Here is a 23,308-nt window from a genome sequence, read left to right on the forward strand (position 1 = left end):
AGAATATTTTAGTGTTTTTTTTTTTTTTGCATTTCCCTGTAAATTCTAGAATCTACTTGTCAATATCTGTATAAAAACCTGATTAAATTTTTATTGAATTTGTATCATACATCAGTTTTGGAGAGAACTGACACTTTTACATCACTGAGCCTTATAAACCATTAATGCAGCATGTCTTTCCATATATTTAAGAATTCTTCAATTTCCTTGAGCAATGCTTTACAGTTTTTGGTCCAGAGTTTTGAATGTATTTTAAGTTTATTTCTATACTTTCAAATATATATATTTTTTGATGCTATAGTAAATATTAGTTGTGGTAGTTAGCTTCCAAGAAAGTTTTCAATGATTTTCAGTTAGTGTGTTTCCCTTCATGTAGGCATTCCCCACTGAATAAAGCTGACTGTGTAATCAAGAGGACATTGTGAGGGTGCCTATGTGAGGCTTCCAAGGCTGAGTCATTAAAGAAACTGTGGCTTCTGCCTTGAACTCTTTTGGATCATCATTCACTTTGGAGGAAGCAACCGTCATATCAGAAGGAACACAAGAAGTCCTTTGGAGAGGCATAATGTGGTAGGGAACTGAGGCCTTTTGCCAATATCCAGCATAAACTTGCTTGCCATGTGAATGAGACTTCTTAGAAGTGAATCTTCTATTCCAGTCCAGGCTAGCCTTCAGAATACTGCCATGCACACTGATGTCATGACCACAGCCTCCGGAGAGACCCCGAGCTGGAATCACCCAGTTAAGCTGTTTCCAAGTTCCTGAATCATAGAAACTGTGTGAGGTAATAAATGTTTATTATAATTTTAAGCCATTATGTTTATGGTAATTGGTGCAGCAATAGAGAGTATAATACAATGTGGTCTTTCTATGTTTTATTTTCAAATTTATCTTACTAGTATATAGAAATAAAATTGATTTTTATATATTGGCCATGTGTCCTGTGACCTTGCAAAATTCCCTTATTAGTACTAGTAATTTGTTTTATAGATTTGTTAGAATTGTTTCTATGTAAACAATTAAGCCATTGGCAAATAAAGATGGTTTTACTTCTTTCTTCCCAGTTTGTATGCCTTCCATTTATTTTACTCCCTACTACAATGGGCAGGACATGAAGTATAATAACAACTAGAAGTAGTCAGAGCCCATGAGCTTACCTTGTTCCCGATTCTGAGGGAAATGTTCAGTTTTTCACTGAACACGAATATGATGATAGCTATAGTTTCTTATAGTTGACTTTTATTAGATTGAGGAAATTATCATCTGTTTATAGCTTGCCTAAGTTTTCTGTCATAAATGGGTGATCACACTGTTTTTGCCTTTTAAAGAAATCATCAAAAGGTTAAAAAGAAAGTCTTAGCTATTTATTCACATAGTTACCATTTCCAAAATCCTTCACCTTTTCTTCATTTGCTATTATTTTCCCTCATCCTGAAGAACAAACAGGCAGATCTACTGGTAACAGATTCTTTCAACTTTCATTTACCTGAAAATGTCTGTTTCACATCACTTTTTAAAAACATTTCTTCAGAGTACTCCACACTGTCAACACATTTAATTTATTCATATTTCCTCCTACTAGAAGAGTTTTATGAAGTCAGAAGCCTTGTCTTGTTTACTTACTATGTATTCACTTCACCTGGTCCTGTGCCTATCACATAGTGTTTGTTGGCCCATTTGTTTGGCAGGAAGGTAAGGTAAGGGAAAGGAAGGGAAAGGAAGAGAAAGGGAGGTGAGAGGAGGGGAAGAGAGGGGAGGGGAGGGGAGGAAATTAATTGGTATTGCTATCTATGGCCTTTATGAAAACATTTGGGTTTGACAGTGTTTCTTGAAACATCCGTTGTATCCATCTGGTGTTTGAGTGGTACAAATTAGTTTGCTTATAATAGCAATAAAAAATGTCTAGAAGGCGGAGGTGTAGGAAAATGCCAATTATATATAGGTCTCCAAAAACTGATAATGCATTTAATAGTACAAAATAACAATTCATTATGACCTTGCTGTTACATATGTGTGTGTTTGTGTGTGTATATGTATTGATCTGTAGGTAGAGTATGAAATATATTTCCTATTAAATACTCCATATAGAACATATTAATTGAAAGTTTATAAGTATAAAGGAAGTAAATAAACTTCATCACAAACAAATACTACTAAAATATACACAATTATGCTTAAAATGAGATATAAAAATTACTGCCACTTATTCAGAATGTGCATCCAGTGATTCTGTACCCAAGACAAGAAAATATCCATAGGGTCTGGGAGGGAGAACCTGGTGGGAGGAGGCAAGGATAAAGATGACTGGCTTAGCGTTAGACGGGAGTGAAAGAATAGGCACCCGAGAGTCAATCAGCTGACAAAGTTTTGATAGGAAATATTTTGAAAACATACACAATTCTAAACAACAACTTCAGGCTAACAGTGATTTCTTACCTTGCAGAAGGAAAATAAGTCCTAAATACTGTTATTTATGATGTTCATAATGTTGACTATAAATCAGTCAAGAATCCTCAGCTAGGAAAGATTAGGCTTAGGCTAAATGGTGGTCAAATATATTTTCTTGGAAGAAATGCCACGCAATTCAAGTTATAGGCTCTAATATTCTGTAAGTAACATTTCAGGATAGGACTGAAAATGTTGAGGTTTGGGTCATTTAATATGTGCCAGGGCAGCCCTGACGGATGTGGCTCTGTGAGATGGACATCATCCTGCAAACTAAAAAGTCACCGGTTCAGTTCCCAGTCAGGGCATGTGCCTGGGTTGCAGGCCAGGTCCCCAGCTGGGGGCATGCAGGAGGCAACCAATCAATTGATGTGTCTCTCACATGTTGATCAACCAATTCTGTGGATACAGGTGTCAGCCAGGTGAGCTGACAGGGTTTATTCATCCCTAATTTTGATGTTAGACAATGTTTGATAGAGCATTTTATGAGGTCATGAGAAGGTGTGGGTCAACTTCTGAAAAGTAAGTGATGTCAGAGTGCAGGTTTTTGTGATAGACTAGGTTCACGTGTAGGGTGACCTTTCTGCTTTGTTTGCTGTGACAGAACTGGCTTAAGCCCTTTGTCCCTTCCATTGTTAGTAGTATACCCGGTTACATAATAAATTATATGGTTGGTTACCCAACTTAAATGTCAATCTATTGCTTACTGTGAGAATGTAGGTGAGTTTTTAAGTTTTCAAGTCTGAGTTCCTCCTTACTGTCTAAAATGGTAATAATGATACCTAATTCTTTAGCATGTTAAGAGGTTTAAATGAGATATCTCAAGAAAGAACCGACTTGTGCCTGCCTGGTTAGTTCACAGCCGACTGTTATTTCCTTATTGTATGCATCCTCTGCAGTAAGATCATTAAAGCCCTGAATAACATAACCCCAGCAGGTCCTTTTCCTTCATCTATCTTCAACTTAAACTTCATCTGCCAAAAAATTCTCAACTTTTTCTAACTCTTAGCCTTGGGCATGCTATTTCTTAGCTTGAAATGCAATTCCCTACTTTTCTTTCTCATTATCTTTAACTTCTCTGGGCTTTACAGGTGTCACCTTTCCTGAATATTTATACTCAGAAGTAACATTTCCTATGCATAAGCACTTTTTAAAACTTTATTTTATGGCTTTCACGCTACAAAATTATTTAAATATTTAATTAAGTGATAAAATACTTTATATTATTTAGATCTACCCCCCATTTTTTATTGATTAGGTTGTACATTATTATACTATCTAGAAATACCATAACTTATTTTAAAAATCTCTTACTGAATGATATGCAAGTTGATCCCAGTGTTTAATTTTTAGATTTATCTGTAATTATTCATCACTGTATTTTGAATTTATATTATTATCTCTATATACTTTTTCTTCTTGTTTTAATTTGAATTTATTTTAAGGTAAGGAAAGTTGAGACATTTTCATATGTTAGCAAGTTATTTTTTTTTTAATAAAGTGCCCCCTTTTGTTCATTTACTATTATGGGGGCTATTTTTGTACTGCATTGTTCTCTTTTTAAAAATCAATTTGTAAGGTTTTTCTAGAATTAAGGAAATTAGTTTTTGTCATGTGTTTCTTGTTTGTTTAGAATTTGCTGAAAGGTTTTTCTTTTAAGTGGTGTCTAAATTATTCAATTTATGGTTTCTGAGTTTTTTGTCTGCTCAGAAAGATCATCCCCTTCCCAAGGTTATAAATAAACTCAGTCATGTTTTCATCCAATACTTTTATGGCTTCGTTGTTTACTTTAAATCTTTGATCCATCTGGAGTTTATTTTTATGTAAGTAGTGATTTGAAGATGTGGCTTTATTTTTTCCAAGTGACTACATCATCGTTATTACAGATTTATTGAAAAACATCATCTTTACCCACAATGGTTTGGGAATGCTCTCTTTATGCTAATTTCCATATGTATTTGGGTCTATTTCTGAACTCATTTTCTACCATTGGTATTTCTGTGTATTCCTGGGCCATTATTAAAGTAATAAACATATGTTTTATTCTGATGTGACTCTTTTCTTCTTCAGAACATTTCTGACTAGCTTTATGTGTTTATTTTACAGGCTAATACAGTAACGTGGCTTCATTTTGTAGATTTTAAGATTTTCTTTTAATCACTATCTTAACAATATTTAGTCATTTCTAAGAACAGAATTGGTTGCATTTTGTTGGAGGCTTTTATTATGTTTTTCAATAGACACTGAAATATTTTCAACTTGTAATGCCCTATAGATTTTTTTCATTATTTTTTTTATTTTTTGCATTTTTAAAATTGTTTTTCTATTACAGTTCCACTTTTCCCTTATTGCTTCTCCCCACCCCGCTCACCACTTCCCCCAGAGTCAATCCCGGCTCTGTTGTCCATGTCCATGAGTCATTTATACTAGTTCCTTGACTAGACCCTTTCCCTTCGTAACCCCCTTCTCCTCCACCACCCTCCCCCCTTGTCACTGTCAGTCTGCTCCTTGTTTACATGCCTCGGGTTCTATTTTGCTCATTTGTTTGTGCTGTTCGTTAGTTTGTATTAGGTGATATCATATGGTATTTGTCTTTCACTGCCTGGCTTATTTCACTAAACATAATTCCTCTAGTTCCATCCTTGCTGTTGCAAATGGCAGGAGTTCCTTCTTTCTTTCTGCTACATAGTATTCCATTGTGTAGATGTACCACAGCTCTCTGATCCACTCATCCACTGATGGGCACCTAGGTTGTTTCCAGCACTTGGCTATTGTAAATAGTGCCGCTATGAACATAGGGGTGCATAAGTTCTTTTGAATTGGGGTTTCAGGATTCTTCGGGTATAATCCTAGCAATGGAATTGCTGGTTCAAAAGGCAGTTCCATTTTTAGTTTTTTGAGGAAATTCCAAACTGTTTTCCATAGTGGCTGCACCAGTCTGCATTCCCACCAACAGGGCACGAGGGTTCCCGTTTCTCCACATCCTCACCAGCACTTGTTGTTTGTTGATTTGTTGATGATGGCCATTCTGACTGGTGTAAAGTGGTATCTCATTGTGCTTTTTATTTGCATCTCTCTGATGGCTAGTGATATTGAGCATTCTTTCATATGTCTATGGACCCTCTGTATGTCCTCTTTGGAGAAGTGTTTGTTCAGGTCCTTTGCCTAATTTTTTATTGGGTTGTCTGTCTTTTTGGTGGTGAGTCGTATAAGTTCTTTATATATTTTGGAGATCAGTCCCTTGTCTGAGGCATCATTGGCAAATAGGTTGGTTCCTTTTTCATCTTGCTGATGTTTTCTTTTGCTCAGCAGAAACTCTTTAATTTGATGTAGTCTCATTTGTTTATTCTTTCCTTTATTTCCCTTGCCTTAGGAGATATATAGATGAAAATATTGCTACATGGGATATCTGAAATTTTTCTGCCTATGTTTTCCTCTAAGGACTTTTATGGTGTCATGGCTTACATTTAAGTCTTTTATCCATCTTGAGTATATTCTGGTGTATGTTGTAAGTTGGTGGTCTAGTTTCATTTTTTTGCACGTCCCTGTATAGTTCTCCCAACACTGTTTGTTGAAGAGACTCTTTTCACTTCATTTTATGTTCCTTCCCCTTTTGTCGAATATTAGTTGACCATATAGACCTGGGTTTATTTCTGGGCTCTCTATTCTGTTCCATTGATCTATATGTCTGTTCTTATGCCAGTACCAGACTGTTTTGATTACAGTGGCCTTGTAGTATAGTTTGATATCAGGTATTTTGATTCCTTCTACTGTGTTCTTCTTCCTCAAGAATGTTGTGGCTATTCAGGTCTTTTTTTCATTCCATATAAATTTTTGAAGTATTTGTTCTAGGTCTGTGAAATAAGTCATTGGTATTTTAATAGGAATTGCATTGAATCTATAAATTGCTTTGGGTAGTATGGACATTTTAATGATGTTGATTCTTCCCATCCAGGAATATGGTATATGATTCCATTTAGTTGTATCTTCCTTAATTTCTTTCTTCAGTGTTCTGTAGTTTTCTGAGTACAGGCCTTTTACCTCCTTAGTTAAGTTTATTCCCTGGTACTTTATTTTTCTTGTTGCTATAGTAAATAGGATTTATTTTCTAGTTTCTATCTCTGATATTGCTGGTGTACAGAAATGTCTTCGATTTCTGAATATTGACTCTGTACCCTGCTATTTTGCCAAATTCACTTATTAGTTTGAGTAGTTTTTTAGTGGAGTCTATAGGGTTTTCTATGTACACTATCATGTCATCTGCAAATAACGACAGTTTTACTTCTTCTTTTCCAATATGGATGCCTTTTGTTTCTTTTTCTTGTCTGATTGCTGTGGCTAGAATTTCCAAGACTATGTTGAATAGATGTGGAGAGAGTGGATATCCTTGTCTTGTTCATGATCTTAGGGGAAATGTTTTCAGTTTTTTCTCATTGAGTATGATGTTGGCTTCAGGTTTCTCGTATATGGCCTTTATTATGTTGAGGTATACCCCCTCTATTTCCATTTTGCTGAGGGTTTTCATCATAAGTGGGTGATGTATTTTTTCAAATGCTTTTTCAGCATCTGTTGATTTGATCATGTGATTTTTGTCTTTCATTTTGTTTATGTGGTGTGTTATGTTTACTGATTTGCAAATGTTAAACCATCCTTGCACCCCTGGGATGAATACCACTTGATCGTGGTGTATGATCTTTTTAATGTGTTCCTGGATCCAGTTTGCCAATATTTTGTTGAGGATTTTAGCATCTATGTTTATTGGTGATATTGGCCTATAGTTTTCTTTTTTTGTTGTGTCTTGATCTAATTTTAGAATTAGGATAATACTGGCCTCATAGAAAGAGTTTGGTAGTCTTTCTTCTTCCTGGATTTTTTGGAATAGTTTGAGAAGGATAGACCTTAGTTCTTTCCTAAATGTTTTGTAAAATTCACTTGTGAAGCCATCCAGTCCAGGACTTCCGTGTGCTCGGAGTTTTTTTTATTACTGCTTCAATTTCACTAGTTGTTATTGGTCTATTCAGGCTTTCTACTTCTCGATTAAGTTTTGGAAGATTATATGTTTCTAGAAATTTGTCCATTTCATCTAGGTTTTCAAATTTCTAGTCATACAGTTGTTCATAGTAATTTCTTACAATTTCTTGGTATCAGTTGTGATTTCTCCTCTTTCATTTCTGATTTTATTTATTTGGATCCTCACTCTTTTTTCTTGATGGCCCTGGTTAAAGGCTTGTTGATTTTGTTTATCTTTTCAAAGAAACAGCTCCTAATTTTGTTGATCTTTTGAATTGTTTGTTTACTGTCTATGTCATTTAATTCTGCTCTGATCTTGATTATTTCTTTCCTTCTACTTGCTCTGGGCTTTGTTTGTTGTTGTTCCTCTAGTTCTTGTAGTTGTAGTGTTAGATATTTTTATTAGAGATTCTTCTATTCTTTTTAGGGAGGCCTGTATTGCTATAAACTTTCCTCTCAGGACTGCTTTCTCTCTGTCCCACAGGTTTTAAGCTCTTGTGTTCATTATCAATTGTTTGCAGAAACTTTTTGATTTCTTCCTTGATGTCATTGTTAACCCATTCATTATTTAATAGCATGTTATTTGTTCTCCATGAGTTTGAATATTTTTGAGTTTTTTCTTTGAGGTTTATTTCCAATTTTAAGCCATTGTGATCTGAGAAGATGCTTGATATAATTTCAATATTCTTGAATTTGTTGAGGCTTGTTTTGTGTCCTACCATGTGGTCTATCTTTGAAAATGTTCCATGTGCACTTGAGAAGAATGGAAATTTTGCTTCTTTGGGGTGAAAAGTTCTATAGATATCAATTAAGTCCATTTGATCTAGTGTTGTTCATTGTCTCAATATCCTTGGTGTTTCTTTGCTTCAAAGATCTATCCATTGTTGGCAATGGGGTGTTAAAGTCCCCTACTATGAGTGTGTTGCTGTCAATATCATTCTTGAAGTCCTTCAAGGTTTTCCTTATTTATTTGAGTGCTCCTATGTTAAGTGCATAAATGTTTACAGGCACTGTATTTTTTTGATGGATTGTTCCCTTAAGTATTATAAAATGTCCTTCTTTGTCTCCTTTTATGTCCTTTGCTGTGAAGTCTGTTTTGTCTGATATAAGTATTACTACCCCAGCTTTTTTTTTCTTGTCCATTTGCTTGAAATATTTTTTTTCTGTCCCTTCACTTTCAGTCTGTGTAGATCTTTTGTTCTGAAGTGGGTCTCTTGTAGACAGCATATATGCGGGTCATGCCTTCTAATTCATTCAGCTATCCTATGCTTTGTGAGTGGAGTATTTAATCCATTTACATTTAGCACTATTGTTGATAGGTATATATTCATTGTCATTTTTTCCCTTTCTACCTATGTTCCTCTCTGTCTATCTCTGTTTCTTCATTTTCTTAAAGCAGATTCTTTAACATCTCTTACAATGCTGGTTTAGTGGAGTTTTATACTTTTAGCCTTCTTTTGTCTGGGAAACTCCTTATTGCACCTTCCATTTTGAATGAGAGCCTTGTTTGATGGAGTAGTCTTGGTTGTAGGCCTTTGTTTTTCATTGCTTGAAATATTTTTTGCCATTCCCTTCTGGCTTGTAGTGTTTCTGTTGAGAAACTCATCATAGCCTTATTGGAGCTCCCTTGTATGTTATTAGCTGTTTCTCTCTTGCTGCTTTTATGATTGTCTCTTTATTATTTAATTATGATGTGCCTTGGAGTGGGCCTCCTTGGATTCATGTTCATTGGGACCCTCTGTGCTTCCTGGACTTGTGAGACTTTTTCTCTCATCAAGTTAGGGAAGTTTTCTGTCATTACTTTTTCAAACAGGTTTCCTATTTCTTGCTCTTCTTCTTCTCCTTCTGGTATTATTGTGGTACAGATATTACTATGTTTCATGTTGTCCTGTAGCTCTCTTAAAACCTCTTCATTCTTTTTCAGTCTTTTTTAGTTTTGTTGAACTGTCTGGGAATTTTTTTCTATGTTGTCCTCCAGTTCGCTGATCTGACCTTCTTCTTCCTCTAGCCAGCTTTTGATTCCTTCTACTGTATTCTTCAATTCAGAAATTGTATTCTTCATTTCCTCCTGGCTCTTATTGATAGCTTCTGTGTCCTTTTTAATGCTGGTATAATTCTCAGTAAGTTCCTTGAATTTCCCCTGGAGTTCCTTGTAGTTTTCTTTGAGCTTGCTGAGCTCATTGAGCTTCCCTACAATCCATATTTTGAATTTCATGTCTGATAGTTTGCTTTCCTCTATTTCTTTAGTGCTCTTTCTGGAAATTCCTCCTTTCCTTTAGATGGGGGGTGGTTTCTCTGTCTACCCTTTTTTTTTTTTTTTTTGTGACTATTCTTGTTTCTTTCTGCTTCTTAGGTTTATCTTCACTTTCTGGGTCTGCCCCTGGTGGCGTCAGATCAAGTCCCAGTCTGGGCCTAGGCAGGTTGTTGGAGACTACCAAAGATCTACTGCCTTTGTCTGTTTACTTTAGTTATTAATCTATTCAATCTGTGATCAACCATCAGGCTTAAGCACCAAGGGTGGTGCAGATTAATTCCTGTGGGCAGGACTATTGCTTCCCCTCAGGCTGACACCACTTGGAGGAGAGTGGTTTGCCTGCAGTATGGGGAATGAGTCAGCACTGGGAACCAGTCGGCTTCTCCCTTAGTTCTTTCCGCAAAGCCACCTTTTCAAACTCTCCTTAAGTGTCTCTAGTCCTTTCTGCCCTCCCTCTATTGGAGCCCAGGCAAAGTGGGTGTCAACATATTTCTGAACATGATCCCTTTACGAGCTCTTCATCTCTAGCTGTTTCTTTCAGGCCAGCCAAAACAAACAAACTAACTAACAAAGATTCTGTGGCTTTTCAAAGCTGGATGCCATCTTACTTTCTGTTTTATTGCTGTAGGCTGGGAAGCCCAGCATGGGGTTTAGACCCCACCCTTCTCAGGGGAACCTCTGGCTGCACCCTTTAGCTGGCACCCATGGGAGCCCAGCCAGTTCTTTCATATCTCTGCACTTCCTACCAGTCACATTGTGATGAAGCAGCCTTTTCTGTCTGTCTGTAGTTCTAGGGCTTCCCTCTAGCTAGTGTTCAGTTGGTTATTCCAAATGATTTCTTCACAATTAACTTGTAATTCCAGACTGGTCTCGGGAGGAGGTTAGTGTAGCTTCCACTTACTCCTCCACCATCTTGGATCTCTCAGATTCTTTATAAAGTTGTTTCAGAAACACCTTTCTGTTTGAGACTATTATTGAGATATTTTGTTCCATTATATTTTTAAATTGGTTATTAGTTATATCTAAGAATTTATATTTATTTATAATGTAAATATCATGACTTCATTTATAATAGCTTTCTAATATTTTTCTCTATTTTTTCAAATAATATGCAATCATATTACCTGCAAGTAATAATATTTTACCTTTTCTTTTCAAATATTGATAGTCTGTTTTAGATTAGAATAATTGATGTACTGATAGTTCAACTCATTGGGGTTCAAATTCAAACATTGCCATGTTAATTAAACATTCTAATCCTTAGTTTCCTCATCTGTAACATGCATAGAATAATAGTGCTTATCCTATAGAGGTCATGCAAAGATCAAATTAGTAATGTGTGTAAAACAATTAAGAAAATACCTAGAATATAGTATACTTTCAGAAGTGTTAGTCAGTGTTTTATTTTTCCTCAAAGTTAATTAGCCTAGTATTTTATTATCATAATTAAGTAATATTAATAGCCATTTTAATTACTTTCATTGATGATGTGTAGAATGGCCTAAAGTTCTATTTGTTCTGTACAGATTACAGTATAGTAAACGTATAGTCTAGATTTACCAGGGTTGCACTATCATACAATTTTATAATTTTAAATAAACACAGCAAGTATCATGAAACTAAATGGATCTTAATTTTATGTTTTTGATGAAATATGAGTAAATTAACAAATTAAAAAGAGTGATGGTAGTGGGAAGTCTTGTTTTATGTTTCTTAACTTTAATGGACATATTAATCCCTTTACATTTGTACTATAAATATTTAGTTACATTCTCTATACTTCCTGATAGAGAAAGATAGGTCCATGCTCAGCTAACTCATCTGCATAGTCAATTTGAGCAACCAATAAAACCTTCTGTGGTGCATTGCCCAAGGTGGGCATTCAATACATATCCTTAAAGGAAAGACATAAATAAATAAACTGCACCATGAAGAAAGAAATGAGCTCATAGACTATATTTTTCCAGGTTGCACAGGTTTCAGGCATATGCAATCAAAACATTGTGTTATCCCGTCCTCCGCTGACAAGAAACAGTAATATATTTCACCTCTCCCTAATGTGTAGCATCCTTTAATAGAAGAAAATAATTAATCAGGAATTATTGTATACAAAACATCGACTAGAGGCTTAAAATGTTAAATGCCCTTCCACCAAGGAAGATTTTTTACCCCTTAATGTACATGTGTTAAATCTTACTCTAACAGCTAATTTTTGTCTTTCACTCACAGTGGAAATTGCAGAGACCTTGCTTTTACTTTAAAACCTGATTTATATGCTTCAACTAAATTCAGAGATTTCATTTATGAATGCTAGTCAGTGATGTACCTCACTGTTTTCCTTTTGGACAAGTTGCTGCAAAATAATTTTTTCCAAGCAAGATAATATTAACCTTTTCCAGTTGCAAAGACACTCTTCTAGCTGTATCAATACTACTGTATCATACTGTCAGCTACTTTATTACATTTGATAAACAAATAAGTACAGCACCACATATCAAAAAGCTAAAATGACTATTTTGAGGATTAGCTCTTTGATAACCACCTATAACAGATGACAGGGCCTCTACAATATTTCTAAGAACTGGCCTTTTTCCAGTTGATACCAGTATTGGGATTTGAGTTAATTGCTGATGCATCTCAAACAACACAGCAGGTGCTAGCAGAAAGAACATTCCCTGTGTTTTCTTTGTTATTTATAGTCAGAGCTCTTCTGCACTAAACCCTTGAGCAGGCTTTTTAGAGCTCACTGTATAACAATTTCATTCACTTTCATGTCAACAAGCTTTGGCTTGATAAATTAAAACAGAAAAATGCTGGCTAAAGCACTGTAGCCCTACAAAATTCATCTTGCTGCAAGTTTCTGGCAGCTGCCCAAGAATGACCAGCTATCTCCGACTGTCCTTATCATTTTCCCATCTGGAAAGGGTTGAACCTTACTCACACCGGGGAGTTGAAGGCCCATGCAGGCTGCATTCAGAGGCCATTAACAATCATAACTCTAAAAATCATCACCTTCATTCAGGCAAGGTTAACAGTAGTCTATAGGATAGACAGGGAGGTTGATATTTTACTTTTATTTAAACAAATATAAAGCAAACCATAGAATTTCTTTAGTGATATAGAAATGCATGCTAACCTGAACCATTATATCTTTAGACTTTATGATCTTCCTTAAAATTATCCAAACGTATTTTTGATACAACATCCAAAATTAAGGAACTTCTGGTATTAGTTGTCAATTTACTATTAAACAAAGTAATTCGTTCACTTATTCTTCTTTTATACAACTGGATTTCTCTTAAGAGGTCTTAGTTTGGATGGTTATTTCTGTAATTAGTAATTACCTATCAATGCAAAGGTTATTAAGGAAAAATATTAAACATATTTTTGGAAAAAGAGGCTAAAAAATAGCAGAATCAGTTTAAACTCTAATTTTTAATGTTAGCAAAGTTTGAAATTTATATGTAGTTTTTAAAAATTAAAACCATATCTAGATGAAAAATAGGTTAATTTCAAACCAGATACTGATGGAGCATTTATCACCCAAGAAATTATCAAAGTTTGAATATAAGGCTGTGAATTCTGAACAACTATAATTTTTAGAAAATGAAAGCTCCCTTATTACCTAGCTATTTCAACTAACAATTTAAACCTTTTAACAACTAACTTTTAATGCAGGTTGGTGACTGTTAGTCTTATCTGTGAGGTGGAAAAAGATGTAGAGATGAACAGAATCCTTGGCCAGACACCACTGCTAGGTGCCCACTGCTGAGCATTGTGGGCAATTGTCCACTCTTTAATAAAGGAGAGACAATATGAAAAACAAAATCATATGGACTCTCCATTCCCCTGCCTCAAATAAGTCATTTGGTTAGGAAATATCACTACCTGCAGAGGCTACCTGGTGGCTAGGGAATTGCAGAAACTTGGACCTTGAACCCTGCTTGGCCATTGAAACATTTGGGGGTTGGGGAGAAAGAGGGAGGGAGCAACTACAATTTTAAAGTTGTGTTACTGAAGTTAAAAACTTGAATTCTGCTTAGGAAAATGCTTATATATGGGGCGAAACTCTAATAGGCTTTTGTTTGTATAAAGATAAAGCAGAGATCTAATAAGTTCTTTTCACTGTGGGCAGAATTGAGCCAGTGGAGATAATTATACACTCTAGGAGGAAGGTCTGAGGATAGCTTATCAGACTCTTGGTGAGAATCAAGACTTTTGAGGTGCAGGCATCAACTCCAGTGTAAGAAGAAAATAGTCAAACATCCCACTCATGGGAGATGGCCTGAAACCTGCAACTTTTTACTCAGTCATTACTAATAATAAACTAATATTCATTCTTTGGGCATGCACCTGTGCTGACATTATTTAAATGGATAAATTGATATTCAAGAGTCCCTGAGGTTAGAGACTGTACGAGCAAGACTTCTTACATTAATTTTCTTCCTTCCTCCCTCCCTTCTTTTTTTTCCTTTTCTCCTTTTCCTCCTTACCCCTTTCCCTCTTCCCTCTTTCTTTCTTGGTGTGATTTAAGTTCCCTCTCTCTTCTCAAACCATTACTCAAGTTTTATTAAACTCCAAAACCTCATCTTTGTGGTCATGGATTTTAAGGGAGAGATGTTTTCCAGCCTAAAAAATAAGGTGAATTGACTATATAATATCACCACCACAGAGAGAGAAGAGAATCATTTCACGTGATACCAATAGATGAACAAGAAGAATAGGGTAAGATGCCAGCTTGCCAGGGTGGCCTAAATAGCCACAGAGACCTACTAGCCTTCATCAAGAGAGTCTCAGAAATGCCTCCAGAAGCATGCCTGATGGCCAGTACTGCTCTTAGACCCCGACAGGTAGAGTCCCTTTGATGCCTGGGACTGGACAAGCCACAGTGCTATCAGACCAGGGTTCCCTGACTCCAGACCAGAAGAGCATAATCCCTGCTGCTTTTCTCTCTTTTAAGGTTTTCCCCAACCATTTACACCTGTACCTCACCTTTAATGGTTAACCAGTCGCTGAAGTTGCTTCAGGATCCTCACCTAGGGGACATCCCAGAGTCCTTTTGTCAGGGTCTAGATCTCTAACAGTGGGATGGAAAGCATATTGCTGCCACTGGCCAGCCTAAAATTTCTTTGTGGGCATGTAAAATTGTGCCTGGAAAAGGATGCTGATATGCTGAAATGTTCCATTGACATGAGACATAGGATGACTTCAGGGCTCTGGGATACTGACCATATGGGATTTGAATTGCATGTGGAGGCCTATGTATTTGGCTCTGTGAGTTTCCACCACCATGTCTACAGAACCCAAGGAGGGCAAGGAGCTGTTATGGCTGTGACTTACTCTATGGGCATCCCTACTCCACCCTGTCATCAAGCAGTCCTAGGGGAGCTTGCTTATTGCTTCTGCAGGGAGGCAAGTGCTGCGCAAAGCCAACAGGCCCTTCAATTGACATCCACTTTTCTTCTGATTAGTGGGGTGGTGTCTTACTCTCCCTGGTCAGCATTAAGCTGAGGGACAGGCGTTGCTTGTGAGAATAAAATTATTTATATATTTTTTAATTCTACTTACAGGCCTTTTGCCTATTGTACCTCTTAGTTGTGGAAGTCAAGGGAGCAGTCAGCATGAAAGAAATCACATTATAGAAATGATGTGATATAGCCCACAGAGATGTTATTAGAAGGTGTATTATCCTATGTTTATACACTGCAAAATTTTGTAGACCAGAAAACAAAGTGTTGTTCACATTTCTTTCATGCTCTGGGTGCACATGTATTTGTGGCCATATCTGTGAAGCTTAGTAAACACTTTTGAAATTGTCATTGGAAGCCAATGTTCACAGGCTGCAGGGTAGATGATGTAGTGTCAAGAAAAATGATTGAACCAGCAATAAATAGTATTTGGAATTTACAGAGGCAAGAACTTGTTTTAATATAAACAAGTTCTGAAGAGTATGGCATTGTCTGTAATAACAGGTTGCTACCTCTTTTCTAGCAAAATATAGGAAATTCAACAGGATACTGCATTGGACAATAAGGGACACCAGATGTAGTTCCTGTGGTCCCCTCATCTCGGACACTATCTGGCCTCCCTCATCTTGTGAAGCTGATGTGGCTAAGGATTCTTTTATCTTGGATCAAGTGGACCACAAACTTTGAATTTAAATTATTCTCATTTTTTCAGGCCCATTTCTTGTTACATCTCTTGAGGCTATGCAGTGGTAAGAAGGAGGAGGAGGAGAAAGAGTGAAGAAGGAGGGGGGGGGAGGGAGGAAAAGAGCATACCAAGGGAAAGAATGGTTCTTCCTAAGTTTGGTGTCAGACAACATATGGCATCTAAGGGCCTTGGCAGGCTATGGGAATGGACGCCGCCATGGGCTGTGCGAGGGAGTAAGGAGTGGTGGAGGCTCTGGTGTGTGAATGCCCTGTCAGTGTGGTGGAGCCACGTTCAGCTGTAGGTGGTTCTTACCATGAAAGTAGCTGGGCCTAATTTTGCCAGATCTTTCCATTTTTCAAGAGATGCCCCAAATCAAACATATATACAAAATCTCCCTATTTTTAAATGTTTGTAATTAATTGAAATGTTAAAAGTTCTGTGCAAACCATAGAAGATATATGGCTCACCAGCAGCTAGTTCACCCACTCAGCCCCATGACCTGGGGAACAGAATAGGTTAATAAGTCAATGACATGTGACCTTCCAAGAATAGAAATTTTTCCAAAGAAGATACACAAATAGCCAACCGGAATATGAAAAGGTGCTTAATATTACTAATTACCAGACAAATATAAATCAGAACCACAATAGATATTACCTCACACCTGTTAGTATGGCTACTATCAAAAAGACAAGAGATATGGCTGGCAAGGTTGTGGAGAAAAGTGAATGCTCATACACTGTTGAAGGGATTGTAAATTGATGCAGTCACTATGGAAAACAAAATATAACCGAAAGGGGAAAAAAACACTACCTGGAAGAGATAGCTGCACTCCCATGTTCTTTACAGGCTTACTTATAATAGCAAAAATGTGGAAACCACTTCAATATCTCTGGATGGACTAACATTATTTAGCCACAAAAAAAGAAGCAAACTCTCTCATTTTTGACAAGATGGATGGAACTTGAGGTCATTGTGCTAAGTGACATGTCAGACAGATAAATATATGTGTGTGTGTGTATGTGTGTGTGCGTGTGTGTGTGTGTATCTGGAATCTAAAATAACTGAACTCATAGAAACAATACATTGGTGATTTCCAGGGTGGAGGTGGAGTGGGGGAAATTGGTGAAGTTAGTCAAAAGGTATAAACTTCCAGTTATAAGATAAATAAGTCCTGGGAATGTAATGTACAGTGTGGAGACTGTAGTTAACAATCCTGTATTGCAATTTGAAAACTGCTAAGAGGGTAGATCTTAAAAGTTCTCACCACACACACACATAAAATTGTAATTAAGTGAGGTGATAGATATGTTAACTAACCTTATTGTGCCAATCATTTTACAACATACATATATCAAATCATGTCATTGCAAATCTTAAATTTTCACAGTGTTATATGGCAATTATGTCACAATAAAGCTGAAAAAAAGAAAAGATATATGGATCAAATCTATTGCAAAGACATCGTTTTGGGCTTTTGGATGAAGAAGATTGGAGGGAAAGCCTCCAAGGCAACTAGATGATGAAAAAAGAAACAGTTGAAGAATCACCCCTCTCCACACATTCACTCAGTGGGATCAGCCTGGCCACGAGAAGGGATGAGGGAAAAATTACATTACCTGCACTAAGTCAGCCAGCTTGATTACACATGTTAATAGTTAACGTATATGCATATCTTTTTTTCTTTGCATCAAAGTTAACTATGAAATAAGTTCAATGGAGAATGCTGGGCAATTATAGCCAATACTTACATGGCATTACTGTATGTTCTCTGCTCTTTTGCACATATTAACTCATTTCCACCACAACTCAGATGAAGCAACTGAGGAAGAGTGAAATGAATTGCTTTCCCAAACAAATAGGAAACCCAGAAGACCCAGGCAAATTTTGTGCAAAGTCTGAGACCTCAGCCAGAGGATGGATCTATAAAAGTACATCTATTTTTTCACTATAGGTTTATTTAAAATGTAAAGTAAAACCAACTGCTGATCAACAGTGAAGAATATTGAGTGAGGTTGGTTAATCAGAAGAAAAATAAGGTCACCAAGTTCTCTCTCTCTCACTGACTTAAGATTATTTTTAGCCAGGGGCAGAGACACTGTGTAGGGCTGAGACTTCAAGGATGAGTATAATCCTTGCTGTGGGAAATAATGCAGAATTTCCAGTGCTAGAGGAACAGTTCTGGGAAACTCTTACTCACTGCAGAGGCATTAAGTAGGTAGAGAAAATTAAGCTCTTTCCTCTTATAAACCAAGAAGAATAAGCTAGTAGACTAGAGCTGAGCAAAAGTTTAGGACAATACTGAAGGATAGAGGTCAATACTAGGTAAGCAGATTTTTATGGTTGGGTTTGACATTTTTCTTTTTGAAACTCTCCTCTTCCTTAGCACACTATGATAGATTAAACAAAGTATACTTTGCTAGAATAACCATTTACTGGACAACCATGCTTGCCAATCTGGCACTGGTTCCAGGATCACGTTGCTAGTCCCCATATGTACTTTCCATTTTACTAAGGAGGAAGTGAGACTCAATTTAAGTAACTTACTTAAGACCATACAGCTAATAGAGAGCTGAGTTAGAAATTATAGCTCCTTCTTTCTACAAAATCTGTACTCTTTTCACTGAATTAATATGGTCTATTTAGCCTTTATTTATGTGAAATGTGTTGAGTAGGTCATGAACTCCAAAGCTAATCTCTAGGTTTCTCTCTTTCATGCCTCTAACTACTGGGCCTATTTATTTGTGTTATAATCCTAAATTTTCTAGTGATAGGACTGTTTCCTATCAAAATAAACACGTGGAGTTGTTTCATTTAGGTGGGGGGTTCTTTTTTACCTAATATGGAATTGGGTTCACTATCACCAGACCTCTATTTAACAAATCCGTATAAGAATTTTTACAATGGAAAATGAAAGACATTTTATAATATTATCTTCAAATTGCAAATTTCCTCCTTTTCTCTTCAGAGAATGGCAACTGATAACTCAACAGTTCATGAAACATGGTGGCACCCCGTCTCTTTTCTTGGGGCAATGGCCACCATTCCAAGCAATAACTCATTAATATTTTTCTTACCAGTGATAGAAAGCATATTTTAAAAGTGTACACAAAAAGCTCCACCCAGGCAAGTAACTTGACGGACAAAGAGCCATTTTTTGTAGTCTAACAGTGAGGTGTACTATAACTAGAGTATTCTTATCTTTTGATTCTAAGATACTATTTATGCAATGTTATTTTTAATGATTCTTCCAAGTGCCTCAGTCTCATTGCAAATATTAGGGCTCGGGCTTGTCTGTGAAGAACTAATCCAGCCCCCTAGTGATGTTCCCTGATTGCACATAATTGAAAACCTATTATGGTTGCTCCGCAGCCAAACATTTGAGGTACTGATCAATGCTGGCAATGCAAGAGAGAGAGAGAGAGAGAGCACTGAGTGGTCTTAATACTACCAGTTATTCTTCACGTTGATGCAGCTCTATCAGCATTAAAGAAAATTAAACCCTCTCAAACGAAGGAAAGAAAACATCGAGCCCAAAATTGAAAAATATATCTTTCCTTATAGCCCTCCCTCATCTGTCAACATCTCATATATTTCTTCTTAGGAAACCAACATATCAGAACAACCTTGTAAACTTAGGTTCCTAGGGGCAAATTATATGACTTTAACGCTCACAGAAAAGAATTCTTCCCTGTAATTATTATTGTGTGTCATTTTTGTTATGAAGAAACATGTACCATCTTGCTTCATACAAGGTACTTGGAAGATTAAGGCCCTCAGCCACCAGGGACTTGACAGAAAACAAGGAACAATCAGAGTTTACAGACTGTAAACAAAACAGAGACATCAGTGTTTGTTATCTGTGCCTCAGTGAGATTTACGGTTCTTAAAATATGCAAGCAAAACATTTGTGAAGCAGATAAAAAAGACTACAAAACATCCAAAGAGATTGCAAATATTAATATATAAAAGAAATGTCACACTGAAACATGTTAGCACTAATGATTTAAAATACTACTTACACTTTCAGTGGCTGTCTTATGAGCACATATTTTCTCACAACCAGGAACAATTACTAAAATGTTTTAAAGCCCATGTTAAATATGCAGTGTCAGAGATTATGGAAATAGTGCTGTGAATTTAATATCTTGCATACACTTAAGGATCCGAATTGGAAATATTTGATATTTGTGATGAGGATAATGTAATGGGAGGCTTAGGAAAAGCATGTTCTAAACAAAGAATGAACACCACAGGAAGTGAAATTGAGGTATGAAAAAGCCAGAGCACAGAAAAAAAATAAAATAAAATAGAAGTGTGTCACATAAAAATACTAACTTCTGTATTATTTTTCAGCTGCAGAATTGACATCCTTAATTTTCTTTTAGGCCAAAATGTAAATATTTTCATTTTAAACTAGAGAAGATGCTGGTAGTGTTGTTATAAATAGGGAAATAAATTTAATTTTTTTCCACATGGAATACCTTAGTGAAAATTTTAATACTATTTTTAAAGGATGTAATCAACTTCTTGTGCTGATTCTACGCAATCATCTAATGGGAGACTTTGGGAAGAATCCTTTGGGGAGGCATAATTTATAGATCTGTGACAGGAAATAAAAACAAACTTTGTTCTTCTTTCTTGTGATTTACTTTTTTTTCATGTATTAGAGGACTCTGGAATTGTCCAAAAGACAGGAGAATGAACAGGGCACTCTTGTATCTGGCAGCATACAGAGGTGACAATAACAGCAACCATAAATATAAACCTCACTTACTATAGGTTTTTTTTCAGGTCTGAATTTCCAAGAAAGATATGCATATAGAATCTTTTACTCTGGGGAATATTTTCTCACCTTTTAAGAGGCTCTGCATTATTGTCCAGATTCATGTTGTCTAGGTCAGGACTCTGCCCTTTTACTGGGATCACTACTACCCTGTAGTGAGGCAATGCTTGAGGGAGTCATTGGCAGGTATTGTTTTAGGGAGAAACTCTCATTTATTAGGAACCAGGCATAATGCCAGGGACTTTACATGTTATAGCAGTCAGGGTCCTAGAAACAAAGAGATGATATGCTGAAATAGGCATAATTGAGGAGAATTTAATAAAGGGACTGTTTACTAAGGTGTCTATGGGTTTATTTCAGGGAAACTAGCAAGGGAGGTTGTAGTGCATCAGGAGTAGCAACTGTGGGGAGCCTTTTCCACCCCTAGACTTAAAGCAACATCAAAGGGAGTACCTGCCAGAACCCAGAAAGAGAGGCTACATAACCAGAACTGTGACCTTCAGTAGATGGATGCATTTCACCCCCAGGCACCAAGCAGGGAAAGAACTAGGGAAATACCCTGACCTCACTGTCCTGCCTACTCAAATTTCTCTCCGTGTCTTCTATCCACCAAGCCAAGCCAGAAGGCAGAGGGAAAGGTTGTTCATTGATTTAGTTGGTAAATGTCAATACCTAGGGTACAGAAGGGTGTAGAAAATGGGAGAGTAAAGTGGGGACGGGGGCAGAGATGGAGAATAACCAGCACACATAACATCTCACTCACCCCTTACCACATCCTAAACAGAAACATGTTATTAATTTCAGCAATTTATGGTTAGAGAACCTGAAGTTCAGAAGCTCAAGGAACTTTCGCAAGAACACACAGGTTGATAGCACCCAAATTGAAACCCTGAACTTCTCAGTCCAAAGTTTTTCTTCTTATTTTTTTAATAACTATGAAGATTGTGAGGTTTTTCATAGGAAAGTGAGAAAGGTTTGAGGGCAGGAATGGATATTAGAAGCCTACAGAACAGGAGAAAAACAAGATAGGGAAAGAAAGAAGCTGACACACATTGAGCACTGGTTGTCCCAGGCCTTGTGCTAGCTTTTCAGGAATGTGTAGGATCCCGTTAAACCTTTCATCAACCGTGTGAATTAGGTACTGATACCTCATTTCACGAAAGAGGAAGCAGAGCCTTTGGAAGACTTAGTAAGTTATCAGAGTTAGCTAACCAGCAAGTGGTAGAATTTGAACCTGTGAAGATTCTGGGTTCAGGTTATAGAGAATGTTGGTGGGGAGGGGAACCAAGACAGAAGAAGTCTGAGTGTCTGCCACAATTGCCCAGAAATCTCAGACACCCTAAACCTGTTTTCCTGTTATAGGAAAATCACTTTTATTTCTGCTTCTTTTCTGCTCATTTTGCTATTCATGCATTATAATGTCAGTGGGTGGTGATGGTGGCAGAAAATGAAATGAAACTCAGTTCAGGCCATTTTATTATTTTAGGGACACCGATATAAATGAGAGACCTCTTCAAAACTGAATTCACCGTATTTCCTTTTAGATCTACTCCTTGTGTTATATGTCATCTCAACGAATAACACAACTTACTTTTCATTATCTACAAAAATCTGGGCAATTTCCCAGATAACTGCTATTAATATTTACTAGATTACTCTTTGAGTGATTCTTTAAAATTACTCCACATCATTCTAAATTCATTGCATGAATTTTTAGAATATTTGTTTCACTCTTTTGAAATAGATATACATCTGTTATCAGGCACCATGTCTTTGCAGTTGTTTTTCAGCCACTATGCCTGATACAAGCGCCTCAGTAAATGGTTCTTAGGTGACCAAATGGAATAGGGCTTCTCCAACTTGTCTACATAAATGAAAGCATTTGACTTGCTATGAATTTATGAATATATTGACAAATGTATGCCTCATAGTTTCCAGACTTTCTTTCTGAGCAAAGACCAGGTAAGGCTTTGATTGCTGACTTCCTTTTTCATTTTCTTTGATTTCTCACCTGATGTAAAAGACTTACTGATACTTATCCCAGCTGTTATAAAATAATAGTTTTTTAATGTATCTGTCCAATGGCTAAAGACATTTTCAAATAAAACTTTCAGGTTCACACACAGGAGACTTCCGGCCAAGATGGAGGCCTAGACTGACATGCTCCATCTCCTTCCACAAGTAAGAAGGAATAAACTACCGCAAAATCAGAAATAACCAGAAGTTCCAGAAAACAAATGGAAGTCCAATGTATGAAGTTATAAAGAAGTGGTGCTCGTCTGGATGGGTAGGAGGGCAAAGCCGGGGTGGAGAGGTCAAGCTGTACTGGCAGCAGCAGTAGCGGTGATGGTGGCGGGACAGCGGTAAGAACAGACACCCATATTTAAGGGGAGGTGAGAAGCGCCTGGGGAGCACCCCCGACTGCAGACAATTCTGCAGGCAATTCTAACGCCGGGGTAAGCATACCCCCATTGCCTCAGACTATGAGGCGCAGAGGAGGTAGGGACAGAGGAAGAGGCTCTCGGTCTTTTAGTGGAGAGTGAACAGCAGGAATCCATCTTGGACCCCCGCCCCCATGAAAAATACCACAGCGCGGTGAGAAAGGTCACCCGGTAGTGATGAGTGTATGGGGCTCTGCCCCCTATAGCATAGGAGGTGTG

General features: G+C 36.9%; 1 long non-coding RNA gene across 1 annotated transcript; it reads left to right on the forward strand.

Annotated features, from left to right (window-relative positions):
• Nucleotides 1-506: 506 nt before the first annotated feature.
• Nucleotides 507-22,872, forward strand: LOC150008913 (uncharacterized). Its single transcript, XR_016511347.1, has 3 exons — nt 507-570; nt 659-784; nt 22,763-22,872. It is a non-coding gene; the product is annotated as an uncharacterized LOC150008913 (long non-coding RNA).
• The last annotated feature ends 436 nt before the right edge of the window (nt 22,873-23,308 follow it).

The sequence above is a fragment of the Furipterus horrens genome, unplaced genomic scaffold (genome assembly GCF_987537825.1).
Source record: "Furipterus horrens unplaced genomic scaffold, mFurHor1.1.pri manual_scaffold_5, whole genome shotgun sequence".
Taxonomy (NCBI): Eukaryota; Metazoa; Chordata; class Mammalia; order Chiroptera; family Furipteridae; genus Furipterus; species Furipterus horrens.